At 37.8% G+C, this 27497-nt stretch overlaps 2 pseudogenes; both read right to left on the minus strand.

The window, feature by feature from the left end:
• The window catches only part of LOC129654223 (ankyrin repeat domain-containing protein 26-like), a 131225-nt pseudogene that overhangs the window by 69658 nt on the left and 34070 nt on the right, over positions 1-27497 (minus strand).
• The window catches only part of LOC129654224 (uncharacterized), a 72732-nt pseudogene continuing 61908 nt past the window's right edge, over positions 16674-27497 (minus strand).

Consider the following 27497-nt stretch of genomic DNA (forward strand, 5'->3'; position numbering starts at 1 on the left):
TTTCTTCTTTTCTTTAACATTGTATTTTTGAAATTCCAAACTGTACTCTAGATTTTTAATTTTAGCCTTTTGATATATGCTATCAATTTTGTACCTATAGTTTTTTTCATAATTTCTGTGACTTTTTTTTTCTCTGTTTCTTTCTCTTCTTCTTTTATATAACATCATATATCTGCAATTCCAAACTCTACTCAAGATTTTTAATTTATGCTTTTTGGTATTTGATATCAATTTTGTACCTGTATTTTCTTTATAATTTTTGCGACATTGTTTTTGTTGGTTTGTTTGTTTTCTCTCTTTATTTTTCTTCTTCTTCTTTTTTTTTTTTTTTTAACGTTGTATTTTTGAAATTCCAAACTCTACTCTAGATTTTTAATTTTTGCTTTTTGGTATTAGTTATCAATTTTGTACCTGTAGTTTCTTTATTACTTTCACGACCTTGTTTCTTTTTCTTTGTTCGTTTTTTCTCTCTTTCTTTTCCTTCTTCTTTTCATTAACATCGCATTTGTGAAATTCCAAACTCTACTCTAGATTTCTAATTTTTGTTTTTATGTATTTGTTACCAATTTTGTACCTTTAAGAACCCAATCTTCAGGACCCATTTTTCACTAGTGTACGAGATTACTGGCTTGACTGCTCTCTCTCCCTTTGGACTCTCCATCTTCTCCACCAGGTCACCTGTATCTCCTCCCTAACCCCTCTCTACTCTACCCAACTCTGTGAATTTCTGTGTGTTCCAGACGGTGGAGAACACTTAAGGAACTGATTACTGGCTGGATCTGTCTCCCTCCTTTTCATTTCCCCCTTTTATCCTTCTGGCCACCTCTGTCTCCTGCCTCCTTCTTCTCTTCCCTGTATAACTCCGTGAACATCTCTGAGTGGTCCAGTTGTGGAGTGCACATAAGGAAGTGACTACTGGATAGCCCACTCTCTCCACTATTGATTCCACCTCATCTCATTTGGGTCACCTCTAACTCCCTCCTCCCACTTCTCTTCTCCATGTAACGCTGTGAACCTCTCTGAGTGACCCTCACAGTAGAGAAACTTTTCATCTTTAACGTAGATGTTTTATCAGTGGTGCTGTATAGAAGGAGAAGTTTTGAAACTACTGTAAAATTAAGACCGATAACTGGAAGTAGGAGGCTTAAGTCCAAACCCTGACTCCAGGGAACTCCTGACTCCAAGGAACATTAATTGACAGGAGCTCATCAAACGCCCCCATACCGACACTGAAACCAAGCACCACACAAGGGCCAACAAGTTCCAGGGAAAGACATAACAAGCAAATTCTCCAGCAACAAAGGAACACAGCCCTGAGCTTCAAGATACAGGCTGCCCAAAGTCACCCCAAAACCATAGACATCTCATAACTCATTACTGGACATTTCATTACACTCCAGAGAGAAGAAATACAGTTCCATCCACCAGAATATCGACACAAGCTTCCCTAACCAGGAAACCTTGACAAGCCACCTGTACAAACCCACACACAGCGAGGAAACGCCACAATAAAGAGAACTCCATAAACTGCCAGAATACAGAAAGGACACCCCAAACTCAGCAATTTAAACAAGATGAAGAGACAGAGGAATAGCCAGCAGATAAAGGAACAGGATAAATGCCCACCAAACCAAACAAAAGAGGAAGAGATAGGGAATCTACCTGATAAAGAATTCCGAATAATGATAGTGAAATTGATCCAAAATCTTGAAATTAAAATGGAATCACAGATAAATAGCCTGGAGGCAAGGATTGAGAAGATGCAAGAAAGGTTTAACAAGGACTTAGAAGAAATAAAAAAGAGTCAATATATAATGAATAATGCAATAAGTGAAATTAAAAACACTCTGGAGGCAACAAATAGTAGAATAACAGAGGCAGAAGATAGGATTAGTGAATTAGAAGATAGAATGGTAGAAATAAATGAATCAGAGAGGATAAAAGAAAAACGAATTAAAAGAAATGAGGACAATCTCAGAGACCTCCAGGACAATATTAAACGCTACAACATTCGAATCATAGGGATCCCAGAAGAAGAAGACAAAAAGAAAGACCATGAGAAAATACTTGAGGAGATAATAGTTGAAAACTTCCCTAAAATGGGGAAGGAAATAATCACCCAAGTCCAAGAAACCCAGAGAGTCCCAAACAGGATAAACCCAAGGCGAAACACCCCAAGACACATAGTAATCAAATTAACAAAGATCAAACACAAAGAACAAATATTAAAAGCAGCAAGGGAAAAACAACAAATAACACACAAGGGAATTCCCATAAGGATAACAGCTGATCTTTCAATAGAAACTCTTCAAGCCAGGAGAGAATGGCAAGACATACTTAAAATGATGAAAGAAAATAACCTACAGCCCAGATTATTGTACCCAGCAAGGATCTCATTCAAGTATGAATGAGAAATCAAAAGCTTTTCAGACAAGCAAAAGCTGAGAGAATTCTGCACCACCAAACCAGCTCTCCAACAAATACTAAAGGATATTCTCTAGACAGGAAACACAAAAATTGTGTATAAATTCGAACCCAAAACAATAAAGTAAATGGCAACGGGGTCATACTTATCAGTAATTACCTTAAACGTAAATGGGTTGAATGCCCCAACCAAAAGACAAAGACTGGCTGAATGGATACAAAAACAAGACTCCTGCATATGTTGTCTACAAGAGACCCACCTCAAAACAGGGGACACATACAGACTGAAAGTGAAGGGCTGGAAAAAGATTTTCCATGCAAATAGGGACCAAAAGAAAGCAGGAGTAGCAATACTCATATCAGATAAAATAGACTTTAAAACAAAGACTGTGAAAAGAGACAAAGATGGTCACTACATAATGATCAAAGGATCAATCCAAGAAGAAGATATAACAATTATAAATATATATGCACCCAACGTGGGAGCACCACAGTATGTAAGACAAATGCTAACAAGTATGAAAGAAGAAATTAACAATAACACAATAATAGTTGGAGATTTTAATACCCCACTCACACCTATGGATAGATCAACTAAACAGAAAATTAACAAGGAAACACAAACTTTAAATGATACAATAGACCAGTTAGACCTAATTGATATCTATAGGACATTTCATCCCAAAACAATGAATTTCACCTTCTTCTCAAGTGCACATGGAACCTTCTCCAGGATAGATCACATCCTGGGCCATAAAGCTAGCCTTGGTAAATTCAAAAAAATAGAAATCATTCCAAGCATCTTTTCTGACCACAATGCAGTAAGATTAGATCTCAATTACAGGAGAAAAACTATTAAAAAATCCAACATATGGAGGCTGAACAACACACTGCTGAATAACCAACAAATCACAGAAGAAATCAAAAAAGAAATCAAAATTTGCATAGAAACGAATGAAAATGAAAACACAACAACCCAAAACCTGTGGGACACGGTAAAAGCAGTCCTAAGGGGAAAGTTCATAGCAATACAGGCACACCTCAAGAAACAAGAAAAAAGTCAAATAAATAACCTAACTCTACACCTAAAGCAACTAGAAAAGGAAGAAATGAAGAACCCCAGGGTTAGTAGAAGGAAAGAAATCTTAAAAATTAGAGCAGAAATAAATGCAAAAGAAACAAAAGAGACCATAGCAAAAATCAACAAAACCAAAAGCTGGTTCTTTGAAAGGATAAATAAAATTGACAAACCATTAGCCAGACTCATCAAGAAACAAAGGGAGAAAAATCAAATCAATAAAATTAGAAATGAAAATGGAGAGATCACAACAGACAACACAGAAATACAAAGGATCATAAGAGACTACTATCAACAATTATATGCCAATAAAATGGACAACGAGGAAGAAATGGACAAATTCTTAGAAAAGTACAACTTTCCAAAACTCGATCAGGAAGAAATAGAAAATCTTAACAGACCCATCACAAGCACGGAAATTGAAACTGTAATCAAAAATCTTCCAGCAAACAAAAGCCCAGGTCCAGACGGCTTCACACCTGAATTCTACCAAAAATTTAGAGAAGAGCTAACACCTATCCTGCTCAAACTCTTCCAGAAAATTGCAGAGGATGGTAAACTTCCAAACTCATTCTATGAGGCCACCATCACCCTAATACCAAAACCTGACAAAGATCCCACAAAAAAAGAAAACTACAGGCCAATATCACTGATGAACATAGATGCAAAAATCCTTAACAAAATTCTAGCAATCAGAATCCAACAACACATTAAAAAGATCATACACCATGACCAAGTGGGCTTTATCCCAGGGATGCAAGGATTCTTCAATATCCGCAAACCAATCAATGTAATACACCACATTAACAAATTGAAAAATAAAAACCATATAATTATCTCAATAGATGCAGAGAAAGCCTTTGACAAAATTCAACATCCATTTATGATCAAAACTCTCCAGAAAGCAGGAATAGAAGGAACATACCTCAACATAATCAAAGCTATATATGACAAACCCACAGCAAACATTATCCTCAATGGTGAAATATTGAAAGCATTTCCTCTAAAGTCAGGAACAAGACAAGGGTGCCCACTTTCACCATTACTATTCAACATAGTTTTGGAAGTTTTGGCCACAGCAATCAGAGCAGAAAAAGAAATAAAAGGAATCCAAATTGGAAAAGAAGAAGTAAAGCTCTCACTGTTTGCAGATGACATGATCCTCTACATAGAAAACCCTAAAGACTCCACCAGAAAATTACTAGAACTAATCAATGACTATAGTAAAGTTGCAGGATATAAAATCAACACACAGAAATCCCTTGCATTCCTATACACTAATAATGAGAAAACAGAAAGAGAAATTAAGGAAACAATTCCATTCACCATTGCAACGGAAAGAATAAAATATTTAGGAATATATCTACCTAAAGAAACTAAAGACCTATATATAGAAAACTATAAAACACTGGTGAAAGAAATCAAAGAGGACACTAACAGATGGAGAAATATACCATGTTCATGGATTGGAAGAATCAATATAGTGAAAATGAGTATACTACCCAAAGCAATCTATAGATTCAATGCAATCCCTATCAAGCTACCAACAGCATTCTTCACAGAGCTAGAACAAATAATTTCACAATTTGTATGGAAAAACAAAAAACCTCGAATAGCCAAAGCGATCTTGAGAAAGAAGAATGGAACTGGAGGAATCAACCTACCTGACTTCAGGCTCTACTACAAAGCCACAGTTATCAAGACAGTATGGTACTGGCACAAAGACAGAAATATAGATCAATGGAACAAAATAGAAAGCCCAGAGATAAATCCACGCACATATGGACACCTTATCTTCGACAAAGGAGGCAAGAATATACAATGGATTAAAGACAATCTCTTTAACAAGTGGTGCTGGGAACTCTGGTCAACCACTTGTAAAAGAATGAAACTAGAACACTTTCTAACACCATACACAAAAATAAACTCAAAATGGATTAAAGATCTAAACGTAAGACCAGAAACTATAAAACTCCTAGAGGAGAACATAGGCAAAACACTCTCTGACATACATCACAGCAGGATCCTCTATGACCCACCGCCCAGAATATTGGAAATAAAAGCAAAAATAAACAAATGGGACCTAATTAACCTTAAAAGCTTCTGCACATCAAAGGAAACTATTAGCAAGGTGAAAAGACAGCCTTCAGAATGGGAGAAGATAATAGCAAATGAAGCAACTGACAAACAACTAATCTCGAGAATATACAAGCAACTCCTACAGCTCAACTCCAGAAAAATAAATGACCCAATCAAAAAATGGGCCAAAGAACTAAATAGACATTTCTCCAAAGAAGACATACAGATGGCTAACAAACACATGAAAAGATGCTCAACATCACTCATTATCAGAGAAATGCAAATCAAAACCACTATGAGGTACCATTTCACACCAGTCAGAATGGCTGTGATCCAAAAGTCTACAAGTAATAAATGCTGGAGAGGGTGTGGAGAAAAGGGAACCCTCTTACACTGTTGGTGGGAATGCAAACTAGTACAGCCACTATGGAGAACAGTGTGGAGATTCCTTAAAAAACTGGAAATAGACATGCCTTATGATCCAGCAATCCCACTGCTGGGCATACACACTGAGAAAACCAGAAGGGAAAGAGACACGAGTACCCCAATGTTCATCGCAGCACTGTTTATAATAGCCAGGACATGGAAGCAACCTAGATGTCCATCAGCAGATGAATGGATAAGAAAGCTGTGGTACATATACACAATGGAGTATTATTCAGCCATTAAAAAGAATACATTTGAATCAGTTCTAATGAGGTGGATGAAACTGGAGCCTATTATACAGAGTGAAGTAAGCCAGAAAGAAAAACACCAATACAGTATACTAACGCATATATATGGAATTTAGAAAGATGGTAACAATAACCCTGTGTACGAGACAGCAAAAGAGACACTGATGTATAGAACAGTCTTATGGACTCTGTGGGAGAGGGAGAGGGTGGGAAGATTTGGGAGAATGGCATTGAAACATGTAAAATATCATGTATGAAATGAGATGCCAGTCCAGGTTCGATGCACGATACTGGATGCTTGGGGCTGGTGCACTGGGACGACCCAGAGGGATGGAATGGGGAGGGAGGAGGGAGGAGGGTTCAGGATGGGGAACACATGTATACCTGTGGCGGATTCATTTTGATATTTGGCAAATCTAATACAGTTATGTAAAGTTTAAAAATAAAATAAAATTAAAAAAAAAAAAAATAAGTTTTCCCAAATAATTGTGGTTCACCAGCAGAATATAGCTGAGAATTAGTGCAGCAACCACTTCAGTCTCATCTCTTACTCACACGGCCAATTCCTTCTCTTACGTGAAGGTTTGAATAAAAAAGAAAAGTGTAAGAGGCAAGAGTCATCAAAACTGCAATTTTTAAAATTTTCCTGGGTAAACAGTGGTAGAACAGGGAATAGTAAACCCAAAAGGCAACCTGATCTCATTATTTATAAACCCCTTACTTCCTTCCCATCAAGATATTCTAGATGGGAGAGCAGAGCCTAGAGTCTTATCTAAGTGGATGGTTCTGCCAGAATAGGATAATATCAGGTAGTTATTTGTACTTCTCTCTTAATTCCCACTTAATCACCACCTGTTCACTGTCAGTCTGTTTTTATCAGAGTCTTCTTAAAACTGGCACCTAGGCAAGTTTACAATTCACTCACACTCTTTTTCAAAATAACAACTATTATCCCTGAAAACTGAAAAGCATATAAGAAATATATAAACTGAAGGGAATAAAAAGCACAAACCAAAATCTCGGGACTTCCGTGGTGGTCCCGTGGCTGGATCTCAGTGGTCCCAGGAAAGAGGGCCTGGGTTCAACCCCTGGTCAGGAAACGATCCTACATGCTGAAATGAAGCCCAGCTCAGCCAAATAAATATTAAAATAAATAAATCCTCTTCTTGGCATTTCCCAACTGCCAAAATTCCAGCTTGACTTGCACTTTTCACTAGCTTGCTCCTTTTCATTTCCTTTTACCCTCTTAAGATTTGGGCAATGAAAGAGAAACTGTGTTTATATAAACCATCTTTCATAAAATGGGAATTTGTGAATAGCACCAAGATTTCTAATATGTCGTAAAATGCTTTTGTTATGTTTGAATTTTAAGACAAAGTATACTGAGGCCAATTTTGCTTTACTCTGCTATTTTAGACTGATTCAAAAAAAAAAAAACCTTAAGTCAGATACGACTGAAGCAACTTAGCAGCAGCAGCAGTTTAAAAAAAAAATGCTTTGCATATTTTGTAGATAAAGTTAGTTGAGATATACCTTGTTCCTGGCTTCTATATTGGCATCACAGGAAAGCAGCTTTGTTGCAAGTGATATATTCTGGCAAAAGACAGCGTAGTGGAAAGCGGTGTTCCCACAGACATCCATGACATTTGGGTCGGCACCATGCTCCAGCAGAAGAGTTGCACATTCCTCTTCTTGGCATTCTATGGCCTGTCAGTGTTGTGCCAAGAAACAGAGTGTAAATTCTAGGAATTCAAAGTAAACAGTCCACAAGCTTCACTGGTTTGCTATATCTAAATGAGATGAATTCACTTTTAGTCTCAGTAGTTAAATCACATCCACCTTGTGTGGACACGATTCACTGCCCCATACCTTCATCAGTGCTGCCCTGTTTTCATTGTCATAGAGGTTAAGCAGGCATTTTCTCTCCAGGTGCAGAGTTACCACTGCTGAATGGCCATTGGCACAGGCCAAGTGGAGGGCAGTCCTATAAAAGCAAGAGGAGTTTTCAGGAAACTGTAGTGTTATTGTTTCAAAACAAATAATTGTTCCTGTGATTGAAAACATTCAATAGCATGCTATTCCTACCACTCTAAAACAAATATTTCATTTCCTTCTGGAGAAAAAAACATTATATATTAGCATTAGCTCTTAACACTAATGAAAGAACAATTTACTTGAGTAGAATGACCATGACCTTGAGATTCAGCTCAACTTGGGTTTGAATTTGACTTTTACTCTGTCACTTAGCTGTTGCTCAGCCTCTCTGTGCCTCAATTTCCTCATCAACAAAATGGAGAGAGAAGTAGTTCTCTCACAGGACAGCACTGCAATGCTTAAATGAGATTCATGCAAAGAGTTTAGAACTGTTCCTGGCACAGATAACAGCTCATTAACTGTTAGGTAATATAATCATACTTATTACTATTACTACTATTTTACAAGGACAACATCTCAATGAAGTCAAAGGATATCATACCTCCTTTGCAGATACATTTTGAGGATTAGAGACAACACTGTGCTTCAATGATTCTAATATGTTCATTTTCTGACATTTTAACGTCTGACATTGGAATGAAATTTGTAATTCACAATGTCTGTACAACTATAATTAGTAGCATTTTTGTTTGCTCATTTCTCATTTTTCCTGTTGATCTAATTACCATAAAGTCTTTTTGTCTAAGGTTGCTTCTTTTTAATTAAAATACCAGATCAGATCAGATCAGTCACTTAGTCGTGTCCGACTCTTTGCAACCCCATGAATTGCAGCACACCAGGCCTCCCTGTCCATCACCAACTCCCGGAGTTCACTCAGACTCACATCCATTGAGTCAGTGATGCCATCCAGCCATCTCATCCTCTGTCGTCCCCTTCTCCTCTTGCCCCCAATCCCTCCCAGCATCAATCTTTTCCAATGAGTCAACTCTTCGCATGAGGTGGCCAAAGTACTGGAGTTTCAGCTTTAGCATCATTCCTTCCAAAGAAATCCCAGGGCTGATCTCCTTCAGAATGGACTGGTTGGATCTCCTTGCAGTCCAAGGGACTCTCAAGAGTCTTCTCCAGCACCACACTTCAAAAGCATCAATTCTTCGGCGCTCAGCCTTCTTCACAGTCCAACTCTCACATCCATACATGACCGCAGGAGAAACCATAGCCTTGACTAGACGAACCTTTGTTGGCAAAGTAATGTCTCTGCTTTTGAATATGCTATCTAGGTTGGTCGTAACTTTCCTTTCAAGGAGTAAGCGTCTTTTAATTTCATGGCTGCAGTCACCATCTGCAGTGATTTTGGAGCCCAGAAAAATAAAGTCTGACACTGTTTCCACTGTTTCCCCATCTATTTCCCATGAAGTGATGGGACCGGATGCCATGATCTTCGTTTTCTGAATGTTGAGCTTTAAGCCAGCTTTTTCACTCTCCACTTTTACTTTCATCAAGAGGCTTTTTAGTTATTCTTCACTTTCTGCCATAAGGGTGATATCATCTGCATATCTGAGGTTATTGATATTTCTCCCAGCAATCTTGATTCCAGCTAAAATATAGATGATGCATATTACATATTACTATATATTACAGGTACACAACATAGTGATTCACAATTTTTATAGGTCATACTCCATTTAAAGTTATTATATGATATTTGCAATATTCCCCATGTTGTACAATACATCCCAGTGGCTGGCAGGATTTTAGTTCCCCCACCAGGTATCGAACCCTGGGCCCACAACAGTGAGTCTTAACCACTGGATGACTAAAGAACTCCCTAGATTCCCTTGACTTCTGAAAAGGCTGAAAGTTGTCTTAAAATATCAATCCTCAAAAAAAATAAAAATAAAAAAATTGAAATTGTGCCAAAAAGACAAGTCCTGTCTGCTAAGCCGACTTGCCTATAGACAGCTTGATCTACAGAGAATTTTATTTTTTTTGTGTTGTTAAAATGTTAAATCAACATCCAGATTTATTTTCTTTGTGTGTGTGTGTGCGTGTGTGTGTGTGTGTGTGTGTGTGTGTGGAAATCCAGGAAGCTCCAGAATTCTTACTTTTGAAATCATTCTTAGAAAGGTCTTTGGGGTGGGAGGAAGGCTCACAAGGTAGGGGGTATATGTATACTTGAAACTCATTTATGATGTTATACAGCAGAAAAGAACACAACATTGTAAACAAGTATTCTCCAATTAAAAAAAATAAGGTTAAGAAACAGTAGAAATAGAAAAACAGAAGGTCTCTGTTAGCAGATAAAAAAAGTATAAATAGGAATCTGAGTTTTATTCTTGTACTTTTCTCACTCTGCATATTTGAAATGTTTGATCCATAATCTATCTGAAACTTTTTGGTGAGATAAAAATTGAGTTATTTTTCTCCTTTACCAGGTTATTTCTCCACCATCTACACACAGCTTATCATTTCTAACAGAAAAGGTCATCATTTTCAAGTTCTAAAGTTTTACATACATTTGGGTGTTTGGGTATTCTGTTCCATTCATTTATCTATCTTTTCAGTTGTTAGTAAATGAACACTTTGTGGGCACTTATAGCACATTTTGATATCTAGAAGGGCAAATCTTCCTCTACTATACAAAACTTTTAATTTCATCACAACAATTAAAGACAGTATATGTAAGCCAAAATCTTTAAAACCATGAAATGTTGATTAGCTTTAAATATAGAAAGACCATACATCCTAAGAAAATGTCTTCCTATTCAAGGACACAGCCAGCTTCCTACTTCAAAGCTGTCTTCTAAGGTCCTTAAGCAAAGAACACATATACCTAAGTGTACACTGATATAAAATGGACATTGAAATGTATCTGAAGAATTTTTAATCCAGAAGTTTATTTGGCATAGGAATTATTTTGCTCACTATGCAGTTTTCTGTAATATATAACCTTACGGTATAAAAAGTGTATACATTAAAAATAAGATATTGACAACACCAGAAATCTGTCCACTGCCATGATCCACAATAGGTGATCCATGAAGAAATGCTTTCATAAATCACATGAGAAAAAATGTGAGAGCCAGAAGGTTGAGAAGATTTCTTGAAGGCTATATAACTTGGGAGCTTTTACTCATGAGTACATCATGCTAACCCATGTGAATAAAAAGTAGGAGGAAGAAAGGAAAAACAGATGCTATTCATATTTCATTTCATTTCTGTGATTACCGACATTCAGTTAAATGACTTCAAAACTATCAGCAAAGCTCTATAAGGGGAATTATAAATGGGTCCAAAACGAGCTAAGACTTTTTGCTGCCTATAAAGTCTGTGGGTTGCTGGATCCCAGGAAGGTATCCAGGAGCCTTGGAGGGGAAACTCACAGGAGGGATCTCTGCCAGACCCTTCCACTCCGCTTACCTGTTCATCTTGTCCCTGTCGTTCAGGCCATTTTTTCCAAACAACAGAACATGCTGCACTTTGGCTACGTTGCCCACAATGGCAGCTTTGTGGATCTTTCTGAGGTCTTTGTCTCGGATGTGGCACCCGGGCTGGAAGTTGATTCCATGACCACTGTCTCTCACTGGGTTGATGGAGGAGCCAAAGGGCTACACACCCTTCTTACTCCCGAAGCCAAAAATCTTCTTCACCGCAGAGCCTACAGACACACACACCTTACCTCTCCCTTGGCTCTTCAGAGTCCCCTAAACCCAGCATGAGCACTACAGTTAAGCCAGAGCCATCCTGCCACAACCTCCCAGCTGGGAAGCTCAACGGTTTGGAATCTCTCATCCCAGAATGACTGTTGCTAAACAACACCTCTAAACACATTGCCCATGCACACAGAGGCATGGCATGCCAGCCCAGTGCTCATATGCAAGAACTGTAAGTTGATTTCCTGAAAGAAACAAACACTATCAATAAACCTTTATCTAAACTAAGAAGGAAAGAAACTGAAATATAGAAAAGGAAACTGAAATATAGAAATGAAAGTGACATTATAACTGTATAACTGTCAAAATAACTATAGTATCCAAAGCAAGCTACAGATTCAGTGCAATTTCTATCAAATTACCAATGGCATTTTTCACACAACTAGAACAAAAAATTTTACAGTGTGTATGAAAACAAAAGACCCCAAATAGACAAAGCAATCTTGAGGAAGAAAAGCAAGAGCTGACAGAATCAGGTACCCTGACTGCAGACTACTCTGCAAGCTTCAGTTATCAAAACACAGTACTAGCACAAAAACAGAAATATATTGAATGATCAATGGAACAAGACAGAAAGTCCAGAGAGAAACCTACGTACCTGTGGTCAATTAATCTAGGATAAAGGAGGCAAGACTATACAAAGGAGAAAAGACAGCCCCTTCAATAAGTGGTGCTGAGAAAACTCAACAGCTACATGTATAAGAAGGAAATCAGAACACTCCCTAACATCATACACAAAAATAAACTCAAAATGGATTAGGCGCCTAAATATGACAGGTCCTGTAAAACTCAGAGGAGAATATAGGCAGAACACACTCTGACATAAATTACAGCAGGATCATTTTTCATCCACCTCTTACAGTAATGAAAATAAGGAGAGAAATAAGCAAACGGGATATAATTAAATGTAAAAGTTTTGCACAGTGCAGGAAATCATAAACAAGAAAGATGACAACCCACAGAATGGGAGACAATATTTGCAAATGATGCAATTGACAAGGGATTAATCTCCAACATATTCAAACATCTCAAAGAGCTCGATAGCAAAAAACAAACAACCTGATCAAAAAATGAGTATAAGATCTAAATACACATTTCTGTAAGGAACACCTACAGACGACCAAAAAGCACATGAGAGATGCTCAGAAAGGATGCTCTGCATCACTAATCATTATAGAAATGCAGAAATACTATAATAAGGTATCATTTCAAGCCAATCAGAATAGCCATCATCAAAAAATATACAAACAATAAATGCTGGAGAGAGTGTAGAGAAAAGGAATCCTTCTACACTGCTTATGGAATGCAACTAGGTACACTCACTGTAGAAAACTCTATAAAGTTTGCTGTAAAAACTAAATATAGAGTTGCCATATGATTCAGCAATCTCAGTGATGGGCATACATCTGGAGAAAACCATAATTCAAAAAGGTACAGGCACCCCAATGTTCACTGCAGAACTATTTACAATAGCCAAGACATTGAAGCAACCTAAGTGTCCATCAACAGAAGAATAGATAAAGAAGATGCAGTATATACACACATACACACACAGCGAAAATGAAATATTACTCAGCCATAAAAAGAAATAATAATGGCATTTGCAACAACACAGATGGATCTCAAATTACAATACTAAATAAGGTAACTCAGAGAAAAAAAAAGTATCACATCACTTACATGTGGAATTTAATAAAAATAAACTTATTTACACAACAGAAACCAACTCAAAAGATCTGAAAATAAAATTATGGTTATGAAAGGGGAAACATGAGGAGAAGGACAAATTAGAAGATTGGAGTTAACATATATACACTATTTTCTAGTAGTCATGTATGGATATGAGAGTTGTACAATAAAGAAGGCTGACTGCCAAAGAATTAATGCTTTTGAACTGTGGTGTTGGGAATAGACTCTCAAGAGTCCTTGGACTGCAAGGAGATTAAACGAGTCAATTCTGAAGGAAGTCAATCCTGAATATTCATTGGAAGGACTGATGTTGAGGCTGAAGCTCCAATATTTTAGCCACTTGATGTGAAGAGCTGACTCATCAGAAAAGATCCTTTTGCTGGGAAAAATGGAAGGCAGGAGGAGAAAGGGGACAACAGAGGATGAGAGGGTTGGATAGCACCAACTCAATAGGCATGAATTTGAGCTAACCCCACAAGATAATGGAGGACAGAGGAGGCTGGCAGGCTGCAGTCCATTAGTCGCAGAGTTGGACACGACTGAGTGACTAACACTTTCACTTTGAATATGGAAAACTTAACAGTGCTGGTTTTTAAATCACTTAAGTTAGCTGCAGAGAAAATACTTAGTATCAAAAGTACTTAGATACTACTGTTTAAAAGTAGTATTCAGTTCAGTTCAGTCGCTCAGTCGTGTCTGACTCTTTGCGACCCCATGAATTGCAGCACACCAGGCCTCCTTATCCATCACCAACTCCTGGAGTTCACTCAAACTCACATCCAAAGAATCAGTGATGCCATCCAGCCATCTCACCCCTGTCATCCCCTTCTCCTCCTGCCCCCAATCCCTTCCAGCATCAGAGTCTTTTCCAATGAGTCAACTCTTCGCATGAGGTGGCCAAAGTATTGGAGTTTCAGCTTTAGCATCATTCTTTCCAAAGAAATCCCAGGGTTGATCTCCTTCAGAATGGGCTGGTTGGATCTCCTTGCAGTCCAAGGGACTCTCAAGAGTCTTCTCCAACACCACAGTTCAAAAGCATCAATTTTTCAGCGCTCAGCTTTCTTCACAGTCCAACTCTCACATCCATACATGACCACAGGAAAAACCATAGGCTTGACTAGACGAACCTTTGTTGGCAAAGTAATGTCTCTGCTTTTCAATATGCTATTCAAGGAGTAAGTGTCTTTTAATTTCATGGCTGCAGGCACCATCTGCAGTGATTTTGGAGCCCCCCCACCAAAAAAAAAAATAAAGTCTCACAGTGATTCCACTGTTTCCCCATCTATTTCCCATGAAGTGATGGGACCAGATGACATGATCTTTGTTTTCTGAATGTTGAGGTTTTAGCCAACTTTTTCACTCTCCTCTTTCACCTTCATTAAGAGGCTTTTTAATTCCTCTTCACTTCTGCCATAAGGGTGGTGTCATCTGCATATCTGAGGTTATTGATATTTCTCCTGGCAATCTTGATTCCAGCCTGTGCTTCTTCCAGCCCAGAATTTCTCATGATGTACTCTGCATATAAGTTAAATAAACAGGGTGACAATATACAGCCTTGACGTACTCCTTTTCCTATTTGGAACCAGTCTGTTGTTCCATGTCCAGTTCTAACTATTGCTTCCTGACATGCATACAGACTTCTCAAGAGGCAGGTCAAGTGGTCTGGTATTCCCATCACTTTCAGAATTTTCCACAGTCTATTGTGATCCACACAGTCAAAGGCTTTGGCATAGTCAATAAAGCAGAAATAAATGTTTTTCTGGAACTCTCTTGCTTTTTCGATGATCCAGCAGATGTTGGTAATTTGGTCTCTGTTTCCTCTGCCTTTTATAAAACCAGCTTGAACAACTGGAAGTTCATGGTTCACGTATTGCTGAAGCCTGGTTTGGAGAATTTTGAGCATTACTTTACTAGCCTGTGAGATGAGTACAATTGTGCAGTAGTTTGAGCATTCTGTGGCATTGCCTTTCTTTGGGATTGGAATAAAAACTGACCTTTTCCAGTCCTCTGGCCACTGCTGAGTTTTCCAAATTTGCTGGAAAATTGAGTGCAGCACTTTCACAGCATCATCTTTCAGGGTTTCAAATAACTCAACTAGAATTCCATCACTTCCACTAGCTTTGTTCGTAGTGATGCTTTCTAAGGCCCACTTGACTTCACATTCCAGGATGTCTGGCTCTAGATGAGTGATCACACCATCGTCATTATCTGGGTCATGAAGATCTTTTTTGTACAGTTCTTCTGTGTATTCTTGCCACCTCTTCTTAATATCTTCTGCTTCTGTTTCGTCCATACCATTTCTGTCCTTTATCGAGCCCATCTTTGCATGAAATGTTCCCTTGGTATCTCTACTTTTCTTGAAGAGATCTCTAGTCTTTCCCATTCTGTTGTTTTCCTCTATTTCTTTGCATTGATCGCTGAGGAAGGCTTTCTTATCTCTTATTGCTATTCTTGGAACTCTGTATTCAGATGCTTATATCTTTCCTTTTCTCCTTTGCTTTTCATTTCTCTTCTTTTCACAGCTATTTGTAAGGCCTCCCCAGACAGCCATTTTGCTTTTTTGCAGTTCTTTTCCATGGGGATGGTCTTGATCCCTGTCTCCTGTACAATATCACGAACCTCCATCCATAGTTCATCAGGCACTCTATCTATCAGATCTAGTCCTTTAAATCTATTTCTCACTTCCACTGTATAATCGTAAAGGATTTGATTTAGGTCATACCTCAATGGTCTAGTGGTTTTCCCTACTTTCTTCAATTTCAGTCTGAACTTGGCAATAGGGAGTTCATGATCTGAGCCACAGTCAGCTCCTGGTCTTGTTTTTGTTGACTGTATAGAGCTTCTCCATCTTTGGCTGCAAAGAATATAATCAATCTGATTTCAGTGTTGATCATCTGTTGATGTCCATGTGTAGAGTCTTCTCTTGTGTTTTTTAAGAGGGTGTTTGCTATGACAAGTGCATTAATACTACTTAAATGTATTATTTTTAAAATACCATATAAATTTTCATCATACACACAAAAATATTTCCCTTTAATAAGGATTTTCTCATCATGTTTAATGAAAAACAACTAAAATGTCATGAAAACAGTCCAGAAGGGAATTTTTACTATTTATCTTTTAGATCATATATTTTTTCTTCAAAATCTGTACATATTCTTGTGATGTTTTCAAAAGCAGGTCCTGAGACAGATTTGACCTATCTGTAGCTCCTAGAGGAGACAATCCACAGGATTCAGATTCAAATTTAGCAGCAGCTGGAAAGAAAAAGGATTACATTCTTTATCTAAAATACTTGAGTTAACTCAGTATTAGCAAAAAAAAAAAAAAAAAAACCTGAGATATTTCTAAGTGCTCTGAAAAAAAACATATCTATAAATGACAGAAAACAAAATATAAGATTACAATTACATACTCATCCCATGGTCCCACATGTGGCTGAGTATCAGAGCTTCTGGCTTTCTCATTCTTCATTCATTTACTCAATAACTATCTGCTAAAGTGCTGTGACAAACACTGGAATTACAAGATGAAGGTGACCCAGTCACCCTGAGATGATAATGCCATAAACTGTAAAAATAGATGAACAGACAATTTCCATACGGTGTCATAAATACTAAGACAGATATACAAGATGGCACAAGGAACACTAAGAAGGGACAGCCGGTTTTGTGTCAATACTGCCAGCTTTTTGGTGGAGGTGCTATGGAAGTAGCTACCTGAAGGACAGGAAAAAGTACAAGAGTCAGAGGGGAGAAGAATGTACAAAGACCAGAGGTAAGGAAACGAATCTGTGGGATCCTACACAGTCTGGCTGGTTAGATGCACAGCTAAGGGGCAGAATAAGGTGGTAAAGAGATAAGGCCAACTACTTTGGAAGGACCCACATTGATGCAGGTGTTTGGAGCTTTTCCTGAGGGCAAGAGATAAACTACTGACAAAGCCAATGACACAGAAATTATAAAGTCACCCAACAAGTGACAGCTACACAAACATAACGGTTTGAGTCTGGGTGTTCTAGCCTTAACCACTACCAGACATACATTTTGGCAACATACCTTCTCTTAGTTCTCTAGTTTTACTCCTTTCCAACTCCTGCTGCATCTGAAATAAGTCAAATATTATTTATCTTTAAGTTAAGCAAGAGATATTATCATAGGAATGTTACACAGCTTACTAAATATGACATTTAAATAATACTTTTAGAGACTAGACCTAACTTGAAGATTACTTAAGTAGAAAAATAATCACATAAATAAAATGCATTCCTACTTATTCCACTTATAAATAACAAAGAACATATATAGAGAACGTTAACTGATAAAAAGTACAATAAATATCAGTCTATTGAGTACACATAATTTCAAAGAATTAGAGAATGACTCATGATCCTAGGAATGACCCACATGATTACTATCTTCTTCTCCTACAGCTCATGCCCTAAATACATACTTCTGAGACCTTTATTTTGATTTCTAGGTGAGGATCCTGTTAAAATGGAGGAAGTAGTTTGAGTTGAATGTTATTAAGGAGACCACACTTGCAATTTTCTTTAAACTTTTCCATTTAACAAAAACACAGAAAGGTGAGAAAATTATACACAAGAAAACGATGTACCAGCAAGTTTTTATTCTAAAGGTGTTTAGTGAGAAGGATTAACACATAACTGTTAGTTTCTGAACTATGTCCCATAGAAGGGGAAGGTCCCACAGGGGTCACTGCAGGGTTGAGGAACTGAGAAGTCACAAGTGCAGGACCTCTGGCCACTCCTTTGGCTAAAAGGGTTTACACTTATCTCTGTTTTATATAATATGGTTCCACATAAATTTTTTTTTAAAGAAAGTTTGTTTTCTTTGGAAAAAAACAAACAAACAAACTTTTTTTTAAGATATGAGAGTCATCATTTAGGCAAAGTTCTTAATTCTACAAAAGAAGTAAGAAAGCCAATGACTTTCTTACTGAGTCCAGAGTCCTATGCCAGCTACTTCTTCAAATTAAGAAAAAACACATAGATTTTTTAACTATAATGCAGAGAAAATGAATATGTAAAACCTTCTTACATAGTTCAATAATGCTTGTGACATGACATGACATAGTAGCTTTCTAAGTAAATCATGTTTTAAAGGTAAGAGGGATGGTATGGGGAGGGAGGTGGGAGGGGGCTTCAGGATGGGGAACATGTGTACACCCGTGGTGGATGCATGCTGACATATGGCAAAATCAATACAATATTGTAAAGTAAAAATAAATAAATATCTAAAAAAAGTATAAATTATTGTCAAACTCCTATATGTAGCAGTCATTTGATATAATTAATTTATAAACATACATTTAAGAAAAAAAACACACACAACAGGGTAATTGAAGAAGAAAAGTTTCAAGATGAGGACTTATAATCCTACCCTCCTTATGAGAGGTGAGGAGATTTACCTAATGGGTGAGTTTGGGAGAAGGAACTTCTCCCAAAGTGCTTGCTTGGTTCCAAATCACTACTTTTATTTTATTTTTTTTTAATTTTATTTTATTTTTAAACTTTACAATATTGTATTAGTTTTGTCAAACATCGAAATGAATCCACCACAGGTATACCCGTGCTCCCCATCCTGAACCCTCCTCCCTCCTCCCTCCCCATACCCTCCCTCTGGGTCGTCCCAGTGCACGAGCCCCAAGCATCCAGTATTGTGCATCGAACCTGGGCTGGTGACTCGTTTCATACATGATATTATACATGTTTCAAATCACCACTTTTAAAAGATGTATGTGCCCACAGCACCGTGAACTTGGCTGTGCATTAAGCAACCTGTGTCTGGGACGGGGGTCAGGCATTTTCTTCCTCCTCTTAGGCCTGCATGGGGAAGTGTCTGACTTGGGATGAAGTGTTCTGAGGCCCGCTGTGACCACACAGCTAACGCACATCCTCCAGTTTCACAGCTCTCAAGTACTAAGACTCATTGTAGATACAGTGTTTTCAAAGAAACCTTAATTGCTCTCCTACAATGGCAAAAAGCCAAATGAGAAAACAGTTTGAGACTGCATTTAACAAGGGCTACTTTTCTGTGCATCACGAACGTCAGGAAAACACCATCAACCATAAACCTGTGTGCACTGACTGAAATGGATATTTTAATCATAATGATTAACAGTGAAAACTGGTTGCAATTTAAAACTCCCATCATTGCTATCTTAGATACCATTCATCCAGGTGATGTCAAGATAGAGATAAAGTGAGCTTCATTTATAATGTTTATTTTTTTTTTTTTTTTTTTTTTTTTTTTTTTAAATTTTATTTTATTTTTAATGTTTAAATGTTTGAATTAACTACAAATCTAGAAATATTCTACAAATGCTCAGCAAGATTGTCTTTTTTAATTTTAAATAAAAATGCTATAGGTAAAATAGCAATTAAAGAAAATGACAAAAATGTCATTTTTGTAAGAAATGACAAAATTTATGTAAGAAAATGACAAAAAATGTTAAGCCAAAACTAGAAATTAATGTTTTGGTTTAGTATTTTAAGTTTATTTAATTCATAAAAAGGATTTACATAGGATTCCTTTAAATAAAAAGCATCCATATGTGGTTAGTGTTTAGATGCCAGTGATTCACTTATGCTTAGAGGTAGAAAAACTTCGTTGGGTACAGCAGAGCTTGGAAATGATTATGAAGCATTGCCAACTGAAATCAATTAGAAAGGAAGTGAAACATCTGAAAGAATACTTTTGGATACTAGACAATAAGATTTCATTTCTAAAGTAGAATTTAAATGCAGCTTTTCAAGAAATTTAATAATTTAGTAAGTATCTCTTAAAGTCAAGAACTCTGGGACAAAAAAATCATAAAATTTCTGTCTCCTTTATTAGTATAGCTAATTATGGCTTGTACTTAATGTGCATTAAGTCAAATAAACAACTCAGAAGTTCACCAAATTAAAAACAAGGATCATTCATATCAAAAATCTGAAACCCAGCACAAAAAAGATAATAGAACTAACCTTGGTCAAGTAAGTCTCCATGCTGTTATTCAAAGGGCATGGAATTGAGGTAGAAAAGCCTACGTTTGCTCTTGGAGTAAGATTTCCCTTGAGCACTAAAGGATTATTGAAATTTCCAACACAAGGGGGCTCCAGCACTGGCCTCGAGCTAAGAATGCCCGAATGAGTAAAGATTTGTTCTGCTATTTCTCCACTTCAAGTTTGGTGCTGATCACTGCCAGCCTCCCATGAGTCCTGGGGAAGATGGAAAACACCAACTTAATGATTTGCATTTTTAAAGTTGCCATATAGTAAATGGAATTCCCAATAAACTGTTTGAACACTGAAAACACAGAGCAGACCTCCTGTAAACAGTAATAGCTGTAACCTTGTTCTAAAGAAGTACACATGTGTCTAGGGCTCCTCAAGTAACAAGTCACAGTTGGGAGAGGAGAGAAAGGGCATCAGGGAGAAAGGGAGGTAGCCTCACAGTGACACCTGCTGCCCTCTGGGACACACCTTCCTCCAGGAAACAGTTCAGGGATGAAGAAACACCCGATCCCACAAAGCCACTTTCAAGCATTTGCTTTCACCACCCTTGTATACACGTTTCACTCATGACCTTGGAGAAATTAAGTTTTGGTTCTGAGGAATCATCCAGAGTCACAATCTAGAGGGGAGGACAAGAAAGTCAATGGGTTATTGAAAAGAGCTAAAACAGCCCCAGGAACAATTATAAGTATCCCCTACTTTTCCAAAGTTCACTTTATGTCACTTCACTTCTAGGAAAGGCCTAAGTCAGCATCTGTTTTTGATAATAAAAAAATTTTTTTTTGAAGAGACTCTTTGATTTCATATAAAAAGTTTCAGCATATGTTTTACAGTGAGAGGCATCGCGCTCCCCAAGCAGGGAGACTGGCCCCACTGAGCTCCTTCCCTGGAAGCCACACCCCACATCTCAGTGTCAAGTCACCACAACCCTGAACCCTATATGGGAGCACCTGTGCTTCACTTGTGCATATTCATTTTAGGCTTCAACTAGCAGAACGTGCCTTTGGGTACCTACTTCTTTGCTGTATGCTGCTTTGGCTTATGAAAGGCTTCCTAGGAATGCTCTGCTTTCAGACAGTGGGGAAACCTGGACGAGGCACTGGAGGTGCCATCTGCCCTTTCCATCCTCCACACACCCTCCCTCAGTCAGATAACCATACTATTTCTAGCCACTCTGTGAATTATCCTGTCTTTCACTCCTGTGTTAATTGCCCCCAATTTCACAAGCATACCTTTATGCAGTGTGCTGCTGCTGCTAAGTCACCTCAGTCGTTTCCGACTCTGTGTGGTAAAACTTAAAAGGACACCGTATTAATAGTTTGTCTTAGGCCGCCCTCTAGCAGTGACCATCTAGTTAGCTTTCACTTCCTACTAATCTCATGAACTGTGCTCTATAAAAATTAGGCTTTAGAGACAAATTAACGAACTAAATTTATTTTCGGTGATTCTGTGTTTTGACTTGCTTGTCTAGTTTACCTTCCAGTGACTTTCTAACTTCTAGTTCTACTAGGTAGAGTTGCTTATATTTTTCCAACTCTGCTTTATGAGAATCTTTTTGCAAAGTTTTCACCTTGGAGAGTTCAGATTCCAAGTCTTTAATTATGAGTTCCATCTGACTTCTTATGGAAGCATTATTCTTCTCTTGTAACTGCTCTTAATTCTCCTGAGATGCTGCTTGTATCTAAGGCAAATTTAAAAAGATAACATTTTAAAAATAATCATTAACCTGGAAAATAGTATTTGCTCCCTTTACTTTTGAGTCAGTGATTCAGAAAGCAATTTTAAAGGTTAAGCACTGGGACGACCCAGAGGGATGGTATGGGGAGGGAGGAGGGAGGAGGGTTCAGGATAGGGAACACATGTATACCTGTGGCGGATTCATTTTGATATATGGCAAAACAAATACAATATTGTAAAGTTAAAAAATTAAATTAAATTAAAACAACAACAACAAGAGCAGAAGTTTAAAACAATTATTGTCAATGTGAAGTGAATTAAATGTGAATTATAAAATTAAAGTGGAATTATTGTTATAGTGGTGCTTATATAATCTGATAATTCAAAGAACAAGAGGATCAACTTAAAGTTTTAAAAATTGAATGAGACAACTTAAACATAATTCAAGAGGATGGGACCAGTTCTAAACCACAATATTTTCTTTTCCTCCTAGTAGTCTTGTTTTATACCAATTGGTCTTATAAATGAAAGGATTCTCTAGTGAGAATCATTCTGATAGGTCAATTTGGTGATAACTGTGATGGAAACGGAAATATTTAAAGGGAGAAACAAGTGCCCCCTTCCTTCCAGAAAACTACCAAACCAACTGCTCTAAAGGAAGTAGAGGAAACACAGAAGATGTATAGATCCAAAACATAATTTACAATGAGGTGAATTCAAGAACATGACAGATGAACAAATTAACCTGCAAAAAAAAGGTTGACTTCCTTTAATTTCTCTACGAGATCCTGTCTCGCCCTTTCATCAATCTCCCGTTTATACTGCTCTATTTCACTGTGTTCTATCATATTCATTTCAATATGACTTCTGAGGTTCACTACTTCTTGCTCCAACTTCTTTTTATTCTTCTATAGTTTTTCACATTTCTTTTGCATTCCTTTCATAGATAATAACTCCTCTAGAAGAACTTGACTTTTTGCATCCAGGTGCAGACATTTTGAAGATGAAGTTTCCAGCTCTGCTGTAAGATCGTCAATCTGCAAGAATAAAACAATACTGTTTGGTAATGAGGAAAGTGGACTGAGCACAGCCTAACTCAAACCCAGGATCAAATAGATACGATGGTATCTGTATTGCAGAATGTAGGACCAGGGATTACTCAGAGAATCAAGAAAGAAGTTCAAACCACCAAGAGTCACAAAATATATTCTTCACTGTCATCATCTTTGTCACACAACATTTGCACTTGATTTTACACTCTTTTCTATTTTTTCTCCATAAAATCACTACAAGTCACCTCTTAGTAGAATGTCTCTTACTCCTTCCCCCCATCTTAATGTCCCATGTTTTAAAGAAGTTTGAGGGATACTGTATTGAGTTATCTAGGTCTGAGTTAATAAACGCTTCCCAAAAGAAGATTGTGAAAATAAGACTCTCATTAATAAGTCTTATAAATATGGATTCTAATCCCATGTATTTTTCTGAACTATGAACAGTTTTTGCTAATTTGAACTGCATTCCAAAGAAAAATAATTCAAAAGGTTAAAGAAATCCCATCTTCTAATAGCTTAGTGAGATGATCCATACATTTTTCTGAACAACAACAGCAACAACAAAAAATGCCTCATTTTTGTAACCATTTGTTACTTTTCACAGAACAGAACATACCAAACAAAACAACAAACAAAATTTGTGGGAATTTCAGTGACACCAAGTTGCAAAGAACTTTTCTTTAGACAGAATGATTACTCAGTAAGTCGAGGTGAGTGGATGTGGTGGTATTGAAACTGTCTACAAATTCTTTGACACATTTCTCTGAAATTCCCTCCCATTAAATATGTGCTGGCCTCAGCAACTGATTTCTACTGGACGGAGTCTGGGGAAACTGACTTTTGTTCTGTGGGAAAACCCACCCTTAGCATAAGTCACTACATTGTGAAGACGCTCAGACCACATGCTGAACACCTTGACAGTACCCCCACTGACCGCCCCCAACTATTGCCCCATCCAAAAGCTATCTCCAACTGCCAGACATGTGCATGAACTAATCTTCAGATGACTCTGGTCCCCACCTTCATGATATCCCAGCAGATGCCGACTGGAAAAGAAATGTGCTGGCCTCACTCACTGAGCCTTGCCCCAACACAAATGTTTGAACAAAGTAAATGCTGTTTTGAGCCACTAGGCTTTGACGTGGTTTATTATACAATTTGCTGGCAATAAATACCTGGCACAGATACCGATATTAAAAATGCCATTAAAAAAGAACTAAAAGATGTGAGAATGCCTTTCAACCTGGAGGTAGGTGAGATCTGAATGGATGCAGAGAAAGAAATGAAAACCCAAAGAGCTTCATGACATTGTAAACTGAATCCTGATGGCCCTTAAAGAGGCTGCTGGTGACAGCTTCTAGGCAAGAGAAGAAAATCACACTGAAACACAGGGGAAAGGAGACTCTTGCTATGAACCAGCTGAAAGTAACATCAATGAGAGGGATAAGCTATCAAAAAAGGGGGGGGCTATTAAATATAAAGGAACCAGGCTCAATTATATTTGGGTTCAATATCTGTTGTCTCCTTTACAGCATCTCCACATGTCCAGTGGTCACATGATGCTTAAAGAAAGAAACAGCTTTTGGGCTAAGATCAAATCTAGGGTGCTGTCAGGAAAACATGGTCTAAAGGTGAAGCCTATAGGCTGTAAAACCCTTCATTAAGACCATGGAAAGACTTAAGGTGGTGCCTCAAATTCCTTTAAAGATCTTAAGGGCATAAGAATTTTAAAGGCATCATCCTACAAAGCTTCACAAGAAGCCCAAGGTGCAGAGCTTCTCTCAAAAAAAGATTTGTGAGGGTAGCCTCTCCAATGATGTGAACCCCAATCCAATTTTCAGGGCAGTAGAAGCTTTAAAGAGAACCTTGGCAGCAAAAAAAAAAAAAAAAAAAAAAACAGTGCTTGGCCTAACAGAGACCAAGACATACAAATGAGAATAGCCCTTTGGGATTTTCTTAGAAGTTCAATAAAGAGGAAGGTGGCTTAAGAAACATGACTCAACTACAGACAGAGGTCATTTCTTATGAAAAGGACAGCACACAGAGCTCAGAGGGTATAACAAAGGAGAAGCACTCCTATGGGCAGGACCAAGTCCTCATCAAAGAGCTGGCAGCACCAAACTGGACCTCAGAGCTGCTATGGACCATGGTGCCTCCTGTTTCCCATTTCTGAACAGGAGAGTCTAGTCATTCAGCAGAATGGTGGGGGTGTGGGTGGCAGATAACTCATCCCTTTAGTTCTCAAGTCTTAGTACTGAGAAGGTTGTGCTCACAGGGTCACACTCTAGAAACCACACCCAGAAGCCTCATCTGCATGTGCCACCTGTACCTGATGAAGATGGTAAGACCTGTACTTGAGCCTGGGCCTCACACTGTTAACAACTGAGACTTGTGAGGGAATGGGTAGGGAAAAGGGTATTTTTCATTGGAAGGAATATAAAAAAAAATTGTGGCCAGTGAGTAACTGTGCTAGTTTTTAAATGTACCCATTATTTTTAAAAACTTTATTCTGTAAAAAATGGTAGAATATAGGCCAAGTATAAGTGACTTGCTTCTATTGAACCGAAGATGATGAAAATGATGCTGTGTGAACTGCAAAGCGAGGTTAGACAAGGCAGCAGAGCTTCTGACTGGATCTCAACCTGGCAACCAGGCTCCATGTTTTGAGTAAGCCCAGGCTGCAAAGAGAGCCTAGGTGTTCAGGGTAGGTGTTTCACTTGTCTGCTTTCACCAAAGTCCAGCCAACCACAGATACCAACTATCAGACATGGGAATGAACACACCTTCACCCGATTCCAGCCCCCAGCCCTCGAGCTGCCCCACCTGAAGCTGAGGGGACAAGAAGCCAGCCGTCCTGGCCACCTTTTCCTAAATGTAGATTTTGAACGAAACCAATGTTGTGTATTGAAGCCACTCAACTTAAAGCTGATTAGGAAAAAACAGAAAAATTGATTTTTGAAAAGAGAAAATAAAGAAACATAATTTGAATGCAGGTAGAAACTGGTCTCCTATAAACTGGAATATAATAAAAGGTGAGATTCTTAATGACAATGTTGATGAGAAGCATATAACTAGAAGGAAGACTTAAGAACTATTCAGGAAGAAGTTTTTTCAGGGTTCCCTTCAATTATAATTTCTTACAAATAGGCAAGTGTGACTCCTTAGAATTTCTGCTCAAGTTTGAAAGCAATGAAGACTAGTAAGCAATGAGACATATGATTTGAACTTTAAGAAATAACTAGAAATAGTTTAATTACCAAAATCAGACTTCTGACCTCATCTCAATTTACTAAAATTCTAAAACAGATGGGTAGCTTTGAGTAGTTACTAATATAGAACTCAATCTTCATTGTCCTCTCCTCACAGAGAGAAATAAAACACCACGAGATGCCACTTCATACTTGCTAGGATGGCTATACTCACAAAGACAGGTAATGACTAGTGTTGACAGGAATGTATAGAAATGGGAACGTTTTCCATACTTTGGATAAAAATATAAAATGATGCAGCCATGCTGGAAAACAGTACGGCAGGTCCTCAAAAGGTTAAACAGAGTTGCTGTGTAATACAGCAATTCTATTCATAACTGCTTTCCCAAAAGAAATGAAAAAATATATTCACACCAAAACTTAGACATAAATGTTCACAGCAAAATTACTGACATTAGCCAAAAAGTAGAAACAACCCCAAAGGTCCATCAGATGATGAATGAATAAATCAAATATGGTACATCCATACAATAGAATATTAATGAGCAATAAAATCAAGGAAATACTGATACATGTTAGATGTACCTTGAAAATATTATGCTAAATGAAAGAAGGCAGTCACAAAGGATCCCATATTGTGTGATTCCACTGACACAAAATGTCCAGAAAAGGGACATCTACACAGTCAGGGAGTGGAGTCATGGTTTCCTCAGGCTGGGAAGATCAGGAAAGGAAAACTGGCACAGGGTGATTTCTTTGGAGGGTGATGAAAATGTTCTAATGTGGTAATGCCTATATAACTCTTTAAACACAATAAAGTTACTGAACTGTATGGTTTAAATAAATGAACTGCATGGTATGTTCATTAGATTTCAACAAACCTGCCACCCAAAACAACGGACACTTTGGGGTCATTAATGCTGTGCTGCTTAGCTTCAGATCACCAGCC

This window comes from Bubalus kerabau, chromosome 5 (assembly GCF_029407905.1).
Source record: "Bubalus kerabau isolate K-KA32 ecotype Philippines breed swamp buffalo chromosome 5, PCC_UOA_SB_1v2, whole genome shotgun sequence".
Taxonomy (NCBI): Eukaryota; Metazoa; Chordata; class Mammalia; order Artiodactyla; family Bovidae; genus Bubalus; species Bubalus kerabau.